Here is a 14,762-nt window from a genome sequence, read left to right on the forward strand (position 1 = left end):
TGGTTTCATGAATTACCAAAGTATGGGCTAAGGAAATTGGGCTTGGAAAATTGAAAAAAATAAAAAAGCAACTTGGCCCAACCCATAGGGTGGCCGGCCATGCTTGGAAATTTAAAGAAAAAAATGATCCAAGCCCAAGTTAATTAGTCATGTGACTTGGTCTATAGAACTTATTTAAAGGAGCAAGAATCATTAGCTCTCTAGAAAGACAAAAGAAGAGAAAACAAGAGAAAAACTTCAACATAAAGGCCATTCGGCCAAGTTGGAGGAAAACCAACCCTCAAAAATTTTGATTCAAAAATTATTTTCTTGTTGAATTCCTACTAATTCAAGGCCCCTTAACAACTTGGTGGAATTGTTTTGGAAGATTGAGCATTGGTTTCATCAATCTCACACTTTGGACAAGTGAAGAAACTTGAAGAGGAAGGTAAGAATTCATCCCTTCTAATTGTGTTATTAAGGTTTGTTTGCGTAGTAGTATATGTAAATGAGTAGAAATTATGAGAATATGGAAGTTTGCATGGTGAATGTGAATGTATGCATGTGGCCGAATACATGTAGTGTAGTTATGTTGAATCTTGTGTTGTATTATAGTTGTGGCTATTGTGGAATTTGTGTTGGAAGTGGAAGGTGGATGAAAATTTGATAAGATGGAAAATTGGCCTATGGCCGTGTGGTATATGGTAGGAGGAAACATGTTGAATTTATTTTGTTTAACATGTTAGTTGCGTCGTTGCGAGTCTTGTAATGTAAATGAAGGTAAAATGAGGTAAGATTGCATTGAAATGGGATGTAGGAGCCTATGTTGTTTAAGTAGGATTTTATGACCTTATGGAAACTAAGTTGTTAGAATGTGAATTATGATTATAGTTGATGGAACTAGAAGACAGAAACATGTTATGAATATGTATGTTAAAGATTAGAAGATTTGGATAAATTATGACTTTGGTGAAAAGTTGTATATTTTGTATATTTTGAGGATATATTGTAGAAATGTTATGAGATGCTTCCGAATGGCATTGTAATGATTTTGATTGGTAAAGAATGATGAGTATGATGGTATGGATTGGGACATGTGAAGTCGGAATGGAAGTTATTGTATTATGTTGGAAAGTGGGTTAATTGTATTATATTGTGTTTTGTTGTGATTGTTGATGTTCTTGTTGGGTTGTTGTTGATTGTTTTGAGCCGAGTTTAATTCTCGGGGTGTCGTATGTATAGGGGAGATGCTGCACAAATTTTTATAGAACAATATTGGCAAAGCTTGGAAATTTTAAGTCTCATGAATAGTAAGCGGTCAATGTGACCATTTGCAGATTTTGGCGAAACGAGATTTGAGTTTGGAAAGGCGTAAGCGCAAGTCATCCGTAAGGTATGTAAAGCTACCCCTATTCTTTCCTTGGCACGACATAGATGTACTAGGCTTGAATTCGGGCCTCGGGGATAACTCTACTCTCTCGGAATCCATCTAAAGTTGAATCTCTCTTTTACCTTCGGTAGAATTGAACTAGTTAGGTCCACAATTGACTAGAGGTGATCTACACCTCCAAAACTTGTGCAAATGATCCGATTATCTAAAAATCCTTGTAATGATATTATGAAGTTTAACATACGTGATTTACGTACGCCACCTCGTTTGACCGAGGTGGGCCCACTATTTTCGATTTTACCCTTTTGTGCTTATGATTTGTTTTGAATAGTATTTAAAGGAAACGTTTTGATTGCTCTATCTATTATTGAAATTTTTTTTTGAATATTCCGTTGAGTCCTATAAATTGTTTTGGATCTTGAAACGATCTCGAAGGGATTTATGCCTTTGTAACTCGTAATGACACCGTAATTCACTTAGTATGTCCGACGGTTTCATTGATTTGATTTGTCACTCGATATGCCTCGATTGAGTCGTGGAAATATGTATGTTATTTTTATTGCATTTAGTTTCTCACTACTCCACTCGTGGATGCCTCAATGCTTCCTTCACTGAGCCCGGGCCAGGATTTGTTATCAAGTGCATTCCACTGCATTTATTCGCCGTGCCTCGGTGTGAGGGGGCAGGTATGACATGTACATGGGTCCGAAGTATGATGTGCCATGGACATATATTCTGATATCTGATGATGTGATGTGATGTGGCCATTTGGGTATGTTGTGATGTGTTCGGAGATATTCCTACTCGAAGTATGATGTGTTATGGCGCGGAGACGGGCGCCCATTCCGTTCACCGAGTCCCGTAGCGGGGCCGGTTTGGCATATGTTTTCTGCATGCATTATTTATGACTTTTGATATGCATTTTTGATTTCCTATGCACCTTGTTCATTCTCCGCACACTCTGTTCGGATCTTTAATTTTATTTAGTACGGTCTACGCTTTTACATATTCGGTACATTTTCCGACCCCCTTTTCTTCGGGGCTGCGTTTCGTGCCACGCGGTACGGACGTTTGATTTGCTGATTATTTGCCTAGGTTATCTGCTCGGTTTGAAGTGCTCCTTTGTCCGGGAGCCCATATTTTGGTATAGACTTTTCTGTTGTTTATGTATTTATCTGTTCTGGGGTACGACGGGGCCCTGTCCCGTCATATGATTATGTTTTGTTCTGTAGAGGTCTGTAGACATGTGGTGTGGGTTCTGTAAATGCTCGTGAGTGTTGCGTACGATTATGGCTTATCTATGTGTTGTAACGGCCTTATCGGCCTTCGTGCGCTATATCTGCTTGACATGATTAAATTGTTATTTTCGCTTACTTTTAATATTTTGCTAAGTTAGGATAAGGTACGTATGAGTGCCCAACTAGGGTACGAGTCGCGGCCTACGGAGTTGGGTCGTGACAAAAGTGGTATCAGAGAGGTTAGGTCCTCGAAATGTCTACAGACCGTGTCTAGTAGAGTCCTGTTTATCGGTGTGTCGTGCACCACATCTATAAACAGGTGGCCATAGGGCATTTAGGATGTTACCCTTCTTTCTTGTCTTAGATCGTGCGGTAGAACCGTATTAATAGGATGATTCCCTCCTAACGAATCGAATTGTTGTATTTTCAGCTATGCCTCCGAGAAAAGCGACGGCAGCCCAGAAGGGCAAGTCCACAGCGCCCGGTGAGACTAGTCAGGCCCGCAGAGTCACTAGGGCCCGTGCTCGGCCCCGAGCGGAGCTGTGCCTCGACGACACCGGCTCGGCGACGCCACCGTGCCGAGAGGGGATTAGAGCCGCACCGGTTGCGGATCGAGAGCGGCTTCACCGCCGGTTTCGGGAGCCCCGGCCCGAGCCTCTAGCCCCACGGCCCGGGGGCGGAGGACGGAGCTATGCGAGAAGCGGTGCGGTTATTGACCGATGTGGGTGGCGGCTCGGGAGCAGCGGCGCGAGTTCGGGGGTGATCGAGCACGCGGGCCAAGATAGTTCGAGGGCCCGTGAGTTTTGACACCGTAATATGGAGTTCTTCGGGACAAAGCCTGAAGAAGACCCCCAGGAGTTTCTTAGGGAGATGCAGCGCACCCTACGGCTGATTAAGGCCTCTCCGACGGAGTCAGTTGAGTTGGCCTCATACAGATTGCATGAAGTCGCGGCCAATTGGTACGAGTCTTGGGAATTAGCTAGGGGTAGAGGAGCCCCTCCTGCTGTGTGGGATGAGTTCACGGAGGCTTTTCTGAGACATTTTCTACCACCAGAGCTACGGAGGGCAGATTAGACGATTTTTATCACTCGAGCGGCGAGGCCGCGGTGTCAGAGAGTATAGTTTGGAGTTTGACTCTTTGGCTCGGTATGCACCTACTTTGGTAGCCGATATGACCGACAGGATGCATCATTTCATTAGGGGTCTGGATAAGTACTTGATCGATAATTGCTTAGCCGTGGCTGCCCAGCCGGGTATGGACATTGCCCGCGTACAGGCGTACGCTCAGGGCATGGAAGAACGACATAAGGGGCGTCAGCCTGATGGGGATTACGACGAGAGCCAGCCCAAAAGGGCCAGATCGGCTGGATATTCTGGAGAGTTTCAGAGCGGACCGTCCCAGCGGCGGGGTACGTATATATATATTCTTCCCGGCCCGGACGAAGCACACACCCCGCAGGTTCTGGGCGGGAGATCAGATAATGTAGAGTATTCGGGAACGGGTCGGAGCTCCAGGCCGGCTGGTTCACTGTGGATGGAGGGTCTAGTCGACGCGACCACCCGGACCTCGGTGCTCGTATTGCGGGAGGCACCACCCCGGGAGAGTGCTATCGTGCTTTGCGTGCCTTTTGGGTGCGGGTCAAGGCCATACCGTGAGAGAGTGTCCGTACGGGGGCGGTCCGGTGGTATGGCTCGGCCTACGGGTCGGAAATCGTGGGTTCATCGTCTCCTTCGTAGCTAGGACGCCTGCGGAGCAAGATGTGCCGACGTCGGCGGGGCGGCAGAGGCCGTGGCGGAGTTTCCAGTTCTGGCGGTCCTTCGAACCGCATTTATGCTCTGACTGGTCGGCAAGACTCGGAGGCGCCATCAAATGCGGATGCCGGTACATTATCATTCCTTTCTCAAAATATATTTATATCGATCGGTTTAGATTCTATTTTGTGGTATATTTTCCTTTCCGAGCCGTTAATGGAATTGGGATAGGACCCATACTGATAGAACCCCTAGTTAAGTTGTATATGTAATGAAAAGGTGAATAGTGCCAACTTAGAAAGCTAATACGGAAAAGGTATAATCAGAAAAAAATGAAAGACCCTCCCTGAATCGAGTAGGACCCACTACAAAATTTTCCAAAAATTCGTTAACATTCCGACCTGCCCTAAATTACATGATAAGCTCGTACGGGGTAGTGGATGCGGTCATATCAGCGCGGACCCACCAAAATTTGTTAAAGTCTCGAGGTTAAGCGTGCTAAGGCCAAATAGGCCGGTAAAGAAAAAGATGGCATAACAATGTTCGGGGATAACGATGGTGACGTTTGAGGAGATTTCGAAGGAAAGAAGGAGACCCCGAAATATTATGAGACCCCGCAAGGTTAGTTGAACATTCGAGGACGAATGTTCTAAAGGAGGGAGGATGTTACACCTCGCATTTTGTGCGTATTCGGAATAATCGGAGATAAGTCGGAATGGTAGGAATTAAGGTTCTAATTGGATTCTACTTGGTGTGCATGTGATGTTTTAGGGGATATTGACGTGGAAATATTGGAAAAGTCTAAGGGAAAAATCGAAAATTCGAAAAGTGGTTTCATGAATTACCAAAGTATGGGCTAAGGAAATTGGGCTTGGAAAATTGAGAAGAAAATAAAAGGAGCAAGCTTGGCCCAACCCATAGGGTGGCCGGCCATGCTTGGAAATTTAAAGAAAAAAAATGATCCAAGCCCAAGTTAATTAGTCATGTGACTTAGTCATGTGGCAACTTATTTAAAGGAGCAAGAATTCATTAGCTCTCTAGAATTTTCAAGACAAGGCAAGAAGGAGAAAACAAGAGAAAAACTTGGGAGCAACATAAAGGCCATTCGGCCAAGTTGAAGGAAAACCAACCCTCCAAATTTTGATTCCAAAAATTATTTTCTTGTTGAATTCCTACTAATTCAAGGCCCCTTAACAACTTGGTGGAATTGTTTTGGAAGATTGAGCATTGGTTTCATCAATCTCACACTTTGGACAAGTGAAGAAACTTGAAGAGGAAGGTAAGAATTCATCCCTTCTAATTGTGTTATGAAGGTTTGTTTGCGTAGTAGTATATGTAAATGAGTAGAAATTATGAGAATATGGAAGTTTGCATGGTGAATGTGAATGTATGCATGTGGCCGAATACATGTAGTGTAGTTATGTTGAATCTTGTGTTGTATTATAGTTGTGGCTATTGTGGAATTTGTGTTAGAAGTGGAAGGTGGATGAAAATTTGATAAGATGGAAAATTGGCCTATGGCCGTGTGGTATATGGTAGGAGGAAACATGTTGAATTTATTTTGTTTAACATGTTAGTTGCGTCGTTGCGAGTCTTGTAATGTAAATGAAGGTAAAATGAGGTAAGATTGCATTGAAATGGGATGTAGGAGCCTATGTTGTTTAAGTAGGATTTTATGACCTTATGGAAACTAAGTTGTTAGAATGTGAATTATGATTATAGTTGATGGAACTAGAAGACGGAAACATGTTATGAATATGTATGTTAAAGATTAGAAGATTTGGATAAATTATGATTTTGGTGAAAAGTTGTATATTTTGCATAGCTTGAGTATATATTGTAGAAATGGTACGAAATGCTTCCGAATGGCATTGTAATGATTTTGATTGGTAAAGAATGTGAGTATGATGGTATGGATTGGGACATGTGAAGTCGGAACGGAAGTTATTGTATTATGTTGGAAAGTGGGTTAATTGTATTATATTGTGTTCTGTTGTGATTGTTGATGTTGCTGTTGGGTTGTTGCTGATTGTTTTGAGCCGAGTTTAATTCTCGGGGTGTCGTATGTATAGGGGAGATGCTGCCCAAATTTTTATAGAACAATATTGGCTAAGCTTGGAAATTGTAAGTCTCATGAATAGTAGCTTGGTCAATGTGACCATTTGCAGATTTTTGGCGAAACGAGAAGTGAATTTGGAAAGGCGTAAGGAGCATAAAAGGTATGTAAAGCTACCCCTATTCTTTCCTTGGCACGCCCTAGATGTACTAGGCTTGAATTCGGGCCTCGGGGATAACTCTACTCTTCGGAATCCACGTCCGAAATCTCTCTTTTTACCTTCAGTAGAATTGAACTAGTTAGGTCGCAAACGACTAGAAAGGTGATCTACACCTCCAAAACTTGTGCAAATGATGCCCGATTATCTAAGAAATCCTTGTAATGATATTATGAAGTTTAACATACGCAATTTACGTCTGCCACCTCAATTGACCTAGGTGGGCCCACTATTTTCGATTTTACCCTTTTGTGCTTATGACTTGTCTTCGAACGGCTTTAAGAAACGTTTTAACTACTCCGCTATCTATTATTGAAAAATTGTTTTGAATATTCCGTTGAGTCCTATAAATTGTTTTGGATCTTGAAACGATCTCGAGAGGGATTTATGCCTTTGTAACTCGTAATGACACCGGAATTCACTTAGTATGACTCCGTACGTTTTCATTGATTTGATTTGTCACTCGATATGCCTCATTCGGTCTACGGAAATATATATGTTATTTTTATTGCATTTAGTTTCTCACTACTCCACTCGTGGATGCCTCAATGCTTCCTTCCGAGCCGGGCCGAGATTTGTTATCAAGCGCATTCCTCACATTTTATTCGCCGTGCCTCGGTGTGAGGGCGGAGGTATGACATGTACATGGGTCCGAAGTATGATGTGCCATGTACATATATTCGATATCGATGATGTGATGTGATGTGGCCTTTGGGTATGTTGTGATGTGTTCGGAGATATTCCCTACTCTGAAGTATGATGTGTTATGGCGCCGGAGACGGGGGCGCCCATGTTCTATTCACCGAGTCCCATGGCGGGGCCGGTTTGGCATATGTTTTCTGCATGCATTATTTATGACTTTTGATATGAACTTTTGATTTCCTATGCACCTTGTTCATTCTCCGCACACTCTGTTCGGATCTTTAATTTTATTTAGTACGGTCTGCTTTACATATTAGGTACATTTTCCGTACCCCCTTTCGGGGGATGCGTTTCGTGCCGCGCGGTACGGACGTTTGATTTGCTGATTCGGCCTAGGTTATCGCTCGAGGCGCGAAGTGCTCCTTAGGAGCCCATATTTTGGTATAGACTTTTTCTGTTGTTTATGTATTATATATGTTCGGGGTACGACGGGGCCTGTCCCGTCATATGATTATGTTTTGTTTTGTAGAGGTACGTAGACATGTGGTGTGGGTTCGTATATGCTCGTGAGTGTTGCGTACGATTATGGCTTATCTATGTGTTGTAACGGCCTTATCGGCGCTCTCTCGTGCGCTATGTCGCTTGACATGATTAAATTATCGTTTCTCGCTTACTTTTAATATTTTGCTAAATTAGGATAAGGTACGTATGAGTGCCCAACTAGGGTACGAGTCGCGGCCTACGGAGTTGGGTCGTGACAGTTTGGCATGTAGAAATGAATGGAATTCATGGAATTATGTAGATTGAAACTTGGCCGTGTAGGGGCTGTTTTTGGTAGAACATAATGAACTCATTTTATGTAGTATTTTGGTTGTTGATTGTTGTAGATTATGTGATGAAAATGAAGGTTTAATGATTTAAATGGAGTTGTAAATTGTTGTGGGCTGTTTTGGAGATCAATATGATTTTAATATGGTTTCATATATTGATGAAAATGATGATTGTTAACATGCGGAATGTTGACATGGTTTATGAGTTTGGAAGACGAAAATGTGTTATAGATGTCCTTAATGTAGTGGGGAGTTTTCGGGTGGAATGGCCTATTGGTTGGGTTGTTTGAATATCATATGGATTGCTTGGAATGTTCGAATGGTCTCGGATTAATACTTGAACGTATGATCAATGATGTTGGTTTGAAGGCACGTAGTTTATTTGAATGTGAATGGAATGTTGATGAGTTATGTATAGAAGAATTGCTAATGCTAGAATGCGTTTTGAATTAATTATGGATGTTGTTTATATGATTGTTGGTATTATGTTGAAGATTTGGCGGAGTTGAATTCTCGGGGTCGGTGAATATATAGGGGAAATGCTGCCGAAATTTTCGTAGATAAAGTGACGGCTTGGAATTGGGTTCTTTAATGCTTATGGCTAATGTTGGGTGTCCAATGACATTATTATAGATCGTGAGAAGCCGAGGCGTAAGTTTGGATTAGCTTAGAGGGCGGCCAAGGTATGTAGAGCTTGACCCTCCTTTCTTTGGCATGTCTTAGTACATGTAGGCTATGATATGATCCCCGAGGTAACTCTACTCCTACGATCCGAGCACGTCTATGAGTCTTAGTTGCTTCTTGATATCCGTATTCGTAATATGGTTAAATTGTGGTCCTTATGCCTTTTGTATGATTATATATGAACTGCATAGAAAGATTTTGTTCGTAAAAGGGACGGTAACTACGAACGTCCGTAACTTCCAGGAAGGCTCGGATCGCTTCGATATGTCCGTAGGAGGTTTTGTAGTGTATGATGATCTTAACCTCCACGGGCGGGCCCGGATTGGTTAGGTACTTGTCCGTGGGCCCGCAAGACGTTCCTTTGTATAGTTCTAGCGGCTTGTTAAAAGAACTTAATACGGTTAATAACCCGACTTCCGAATATGATTACTCACTTATCTGTTAAGTTTGAAATGAGAAATCGTATGTATATGATGCTGATCCGTAACTATGAAGGCTAAAGTTTTATTTGACAAGTCCCGAGTAACATTCGAAAGAAACTGAATTTGACTATGACTATTGGCTTGGTTTTTAAATGATAGTCTGTTTTGATTGTTTTATGGAATCTGTGTAAATGTACGAAATGAGAATTCGTATGCATATGATTTGGATATATAACTATGATCGATAGAGTTTTATTTGATATGTTTCCAAGTAATATCCGGAAGAGATTTGAATTGACTAATGCCATTGGCTTGTAATGATAATTTGTTTGATTATACCCATTAAGTCGTATAAATGTTGTGAGTTGTATATAGATCCCATGATTCGCTCGTGCATATTATTGATACTTCCTTCGCCGAGTCCGGCCGGTTTTATCGTGCGCACAATCCGAAGTATGATGAGCTTCCGAAGTATGATGAGCGTCGACATGATATGATATGTTTCGAAGTATTATGAGTTTACGATATATGATATGGCGCGAAGTATGATGAGCTTCTGATATGATATGATATGATGTTATGATGTGTGACGGAGATACGGAGATATGAAAACTTCCGAAGTATGATGAGTTGTGGCGCCCAAGGCAGGAGGGGCGACCACATTCCGTCCGCCGGGTCCTATTACGGACCGCATAGGGTATGTGATATGATAATGTGATGATCTGATGACATGATGATTTGATAATGTGATGATCTGATGATTTAATAAATCTGTTCTGATGATACGGCAATATGATGATTTGTTTAATCGATGATATGATAATATGATGATTACGTACGATGTGATGATATGATAATCGATGATTACGTTTTTACCGAGTCCCTCACTCGGGCGGGACACGTTACGTGTTATATATATACGTATTCGTAAATATGATTCGTGGTTTCGGAGGGCGGTGGTGGGGCAAACCCAATGGTGGGGCAAACCCGGTGGCGAGGCAAAATTCCGCGCGGGTTTAGGCGAATCACATTGGTTTGGGGAATCCCACATTGGTTTAGGCGAATCCCACATCGGTTAATGTCAGCTACTATGATATGTTCTATTTTACATACATATGAGACAGAAATGTTTTTCAAAAGAAAGCTAAGTATTTTGAGCATTCTGATTATTATATCTGTCTTCTGTACCTCTTATGCTCCATTTGTAATACAGATGCATGTACTTCGGTATTCTGACTATTATGCACATTTTTCACACCTCATTTCGGTTATGATCTCGTTTCTCGTATTCCATGCTTTACATACTCGGTACATACCCATCGACCCCCTTTCTTCGGGGGGGGGGGGCCGCGTTTCATGCCGCGCGGTACACCCGAGACGAGTCAAGACATTAGTAGAAGATGTTCCGGCGGGATTGGCGAGCTCCATTTCTCCGAGTACCGCCGAGTCGAATGTTTTTGTTATGAAAGTTGGTTCTATGTTAGACTGCAGACGCAGTCATGTGTATAGTGTGTCAGTTATGTAAGCGGCTCTATAAGCCGATGTACTGTTATGCATTATATTACAGATTTTTATTTGGTTTGAGAAAGACGGAAAGACATGTTTGTTTTCCGAAAAAAAAAAAGTTTCATTACATATTTGTGTTATGGCTAAGGGCCCAGTACGATTACGAGTATTACGAGAGTCAGCGGGTTCACTCGGCCCTTGGTAAGGGTCGGGTGCCCATCACACCCTATCGGATTAAGGGTGTGACAGAACAATGGTACTCCCACATATAGAGAGTATCATTACATACCTTAATGTCTCCAAAACACCTAAAGAGGAATCCAACATTGGAGAAGAATCCCAAAAATCTGAACTTGAATCCTTGAAAAGGATTTTCTTGAAAACCCATGGTTTGTGTCATAGGATTTTACTTAGAATTCATGTATAATGATAAAAATTACTTAGGAAGACATAGGAGGGACTTATCTTGATCTACGAGGGTGAGGAGAAGAGAGAAACTTCGTGCTAGGGCTTAGATATGAAGAATGAAGTGAAAAAGTCAAAAAAATGAAGTTTTAAAGTTTCGAGCCCACTTTACGCCCACTCGTGGAACATTTACGGCCCATAAATCAATTTTAGGGTCCGTAGACCAACCGTAAGTCCTAAGCAGCGAATGATGTTTTTTCGAGTTCTAGTTACGATCAAATGTAAGGACCGTATTTTGAATTTACGGTCCATGGAACCCACCGCAAGTCTTAAACAGTGAGCTGTGTTTTCTGTGCTCTAGTTACACCCAAGGTACGGACCATACATGGGTTTACAGTCCGTACTTCCAACCGTAAATGAACAACTCGCTAAATTGAGAATGAACTTAATTCCTACGCTCCCCATATTAGTTCCCTATATCCCCTTCTTATATGTAAGTCCGTAGTTCGCGCGTAAGAGGTGTTACAATATCTCCCCCTTGGGATCATTCATCATCGAATGATGATTCATGGTTCTTATGGACGGACTTAACATGGTTGGCATAAGTCTTTTCTCACGCGCACCTACCTTGCTCCTTGTCACGAACATTAACTTGGGTTACCATAGGTAGAACTTGGGAAGAAAATTGTAAGCACGAATAACTTGAGTATTGGCACATGAGCATGGACATGACATGAATACATGAGCATGAGGAGCATGACATGGAATATGAACATGATGCCATGGAAACTTGGATATCATAATATGAGACATGAGTAGTGGAAACATGAATGTTGAAACATGAGACATGAATATGTGAAAACATGAATGTTGTCGCATGGGTATGAATATGTGAAAACATGAATGTTATCGCATGGGACATGAATATGTGAGGTATTTATCTGAAATGTTCTCTCCCTATTCCTCAAACAAGTGCGGATATCTGGACTTCATGTTCTCTTTGGCTTCCCATATAGCATCTTCCACATTTTGGTTTCTTCATAGAACTTTCACTGAAGCAACTTCTTTAGCCCTCAACTTACGAACCTTGGGGTCAAAGATTATCCCTTAATCTCTTCATAAGTTAGGCTATCTCAATCAGAGGTTTCGGGTGAGGGGACAACCAATGACGGGTCTCTCACACACTTTTTCAGCAGGGATACATGAAACACTTTGGTGCATAGAAACCAGATCTTGTGGTAACTCCATCTCATAAGCCACTTGACCAGCCTTTCGCTGGATCATGTATGGTCCAATATATTTGGGACTAATCTTTCTTTCTTCACAAACCTCATAACGCCTTTCATAGGTGAAACTTTCAAAAAAACCAATAATTAATCTGAACCTCTAAGTCTCTACGTTGCATATCCGAATAAGACTTTTGGCGACTCTGAGCTGTTTCAAACCCGCCTGAATCAACTTAACTTTCTCCATAGCCTAGTGGACCAATTCTGGTCTTAACAACTCTACTTCACCAACTTCAAACCAACCAATAGGTGAACTATACCTTTGCCCATATAAGGCTTCAAAGGTGTCATCTTGATACTGGTGTGATAACTATTATTACATGCAAACTCAATGAGAGGCAAGTGATCATCCCAAATGCCTTTGGAATCTAGGACACATGCTCTCAACATGTCTTCGAGAGCTGCCCGAATCGTAGCTCGGCCCTAGCGTCACTATACATGTGATGAAAAGCGATGATCGATATTTACCTTGTTACCCAAAAGACTTCCAAAAGTTATCGGTGAACTGAGTAGCTTGATCCGAAATGATGGACACTAGAGCCCTATGCAACCTGACAATTTCTTGAATATACATCTTGGCATAATCCTCTACTGAATCAATGGTCCTTACTAGCAAAGAGTGTGCTGACTCAGTAAGTTGGTCCATCATCACCCAAATTGAATCTGGGCGCTTTCGAAATGAACGAAGTAAACATGTTATGAAGTCTATATTTATCATTTGCCATTTCTACACAGGAATATCTATGTTCTGAGCCAACCCACCAAGCCTCTGGTTCTTGGCTTTGACCTGCTGACAATTTGGATACTTATCCACAAAATATGCTACATTCTTCTTCGTAGTTCCACCAAAAAAAAAAAACCTCTTTAAGGTCATGATACATCTTTGTAAAACCTGGGTGGATAGAATATCGTGAATTGTGCCCCTCCGCCATTATTCTTTCTCTCAGTCCATACACGTCTGGAATACATAATATACCTTGGTACCTCAAAGTACTTGGTACCAAAATACCATCATCTCCCCCTTGTTCAAAAGTTATCGTCTTATGCTTGTGAATCTGTTCTTTTAACTATAGTAGGTAGGGATCATTAAACTGTTTCTCTTTTACTTCGGCTACTAAAAGAGATTCAAATTTCGATTTCGATCGACAACACCACCATCTTCACAGTCCGAAAGTTGAACTCTTAAACTGGCTAGTTGGTGAACTTCTTTTACCATTCCTTTCTTATATTCCTTCACATGAGCTAAGAGCATCGGCTACAACATTCACTTTTCCTGGATGATAGAGAATATCCATATCATAATCATTAAGTAATTCGAGCCATCTTCTCTGCCTAAGATTCAACTCCCTTTGCTTGAAGATATATTGGAGGCTCTTGTGGTCTGTGAAAATATCTACATGCACGCCATACAAATAATGATGCCATATCTTCAATGCGAATACTACAGCTGCTAACTCCAAATCATGAGCCGGATAATTCTTTTAATGACTCTTAAGTTGTATGGATGCATAAGCTACTACTTTGCCATGCTGCATTAAGACGCACCCAAGACTAACTCATAAAGCATAACAATAAATTATGAACCCCTCGGTCCCTTCTGGTAATGTTAAAACTGGAGCAAAAGTCAATTTGGTTTTCAACTCTTGAAAATTTTTCTCACATGCATCTGACCACCGAAACTTGGCCTTCTTCTATATCAACTTAGTCAACGGAGCTGAGATTGAGAAAACCTTGCCATAAAAAGTCTGTAGTAACCGACCAGACCTGAGGAACTTCTTATCTCTATTGCTGAAGTACGTCTGGGCCAATTCTTCACGGCATCAACTTTCTGAAAGTCAACCTTAATGCCTTCACCAACATATGGCCTAGAAATGCTACTGACTTCAGCCAAAATTCACACTTCAAAAATTTATTATAAAGCTTGCGATCCTGAAGTGTCTACAACACTATTCTGAGATGCTCTGCATGGTCAGTCTCACCACAAGAATAAACCAAGATGTCGTAAATAAAAACAATGACAAATAAATCAAGATAAGGATTGAAGACCGTGTTCATAAGATCTATGTTAGGCTGGGAGCATTTGTCAACCACAAGGAATTCAAAGTGACCATAATGGGTCTGGAAAGCTGTCTTCAAAATATCTTGATCATTTACCTTCAACTGATAGTACCCTGATCTGAGATCAATTTTGGAATAACATTGGGCACTCTGAAATTGATCAAACAAATTACCAATTCTTGGAAGTGAATACTTATTCTTAATAGTGACCTTGCTCAACTGATGATAGTCTATGCAGATTCGTAAAGTCCTATCCTTCTTTCCGACAAGCAAGACCGATGCGCCCCAAAGTGAGAC

This window comes from Lycium ferocissimum, chromosome 8, assembly GCF_029784015.1.
Source record: "Lycium ferocissimum isolate CSIRO_LF1 chromosome 8, AGI_CSIRO_Lferr_CH_V1, whole genome shotgun sequence".
Classification (NCBI taxonomy): Eukaryota; Viridiplantae; Streptophyta; class Magnoliopsida; order Solanales; family Solanaceae; genus Lycium; species Lycium ferocissimum.